Consider the following 1247-nt stretch of genomic DNA (forward strand, 5'->3'; position numbering starts at 1 on the left):
GCTCATAGGGACTGGGATAAAAATGCATTGAGACACATCTCACAGACAGAAACACCTGCATCTTTCCTTCTTAAAAAGATATACTGATCCCGGAGTTTTTAAGGATTTTGCCATTAAAGTCATTTAAAGCTATGCTTCATTTTAGTATGTGAAAATAATAAACTGTATTAAACTCATAATAAACTATGTTAAACTCATCAGAGGGTGGATTTTGGCTCAAGAACTGGAGAGTCCTTACTTCTGTTTTACTTTTAGTAATAACATAATGTCTATTACCATTAGCTTAAAATTACTTGAGTAGTTTAATAGACCTTAAAATTGCAAGACTGGTTATTAAGGTCCTATTTCAATAAGCTGTTAGTGATTATATTAGTAATAAGACATTCACATTGTGTAATTCCTTACATTTATTTTTCAAGCATAGCAGATATTTTTAGTGGTAAGAGATAAGAGAAATGAGTCATTCTATCAATATTGTAAATGTCATCTTTCTTGAAATTATACATTACTTAAGGACTGATTTTAAATATCACTGCTTTTTTCCTTAAAGTAAATTTTAACTAAAATATTGTCTATCTCCCATTATTAAAATGTTAATGTCCTTTTTAACATTAAAAAAACCCCTGCTGATACACATCTTCCTTCATTCCTGAAATTCATGACTCTCTCAAACATGAGAATTGATTGATCTCTAGAAGGTAGGTGATATACTGATATAGATCAGGTATCCTGAAAATGAGAAAAATAATCTTACTTATTGTGGATAGAAAAGATCACATATCTTTTTTGAAGTGACAAACTTTTAAAAATGCTTTTAAATTAGAAAAATAAAAATTTTAAATTTAGAATTCTCAGGTCACTGAAAAAAAAATTATCTTTTTAAAGTAAATGCCAAAAATGTCAACTGAGATCAAGGCAGATTTTGTTAAAGCATCACAAGTTATTGAAACTATATATATATATTTTTAAAGATTTTATTTATTTATTCATGAGAGAAAGGCAGAGGGAGAAGCAGGCTCCCAAGGAGCAGGGAGCCTGATGTGGGACTCAATCCCAGGACCCTGAGATCATGACCTGAGCCGAAGGCAGACGTTTAACCATCTGAGCCACCCAGGCACCCGAAACTATATTTTTAAGCTTTATTTTTCAACTTGCTACTAGATGACACGTTATCAAATAATGATATGTCAAGTGGTAATAAGACATGAAATGTCATATTATTGGTGGTAACAACTTAACTGAATTAT

The sequence above is a fragment of the Mirounga leonina genome, unplaced genomic scaffold, assembly GCF_011800145.1.
Source record: "Mirounga leonina isolate KUSES-001 unplaced genomic scaffold, KU_Mleo_1.0 Mir_154, whole genome shotgun sequence".
Classification (NCBI taxonomy): domain Eukaryota; kingdom Metazoa; phylum Chordata; class Mammalia; order Carnivora; family Phocidae; genus Mirounga; species Mirounga leonina.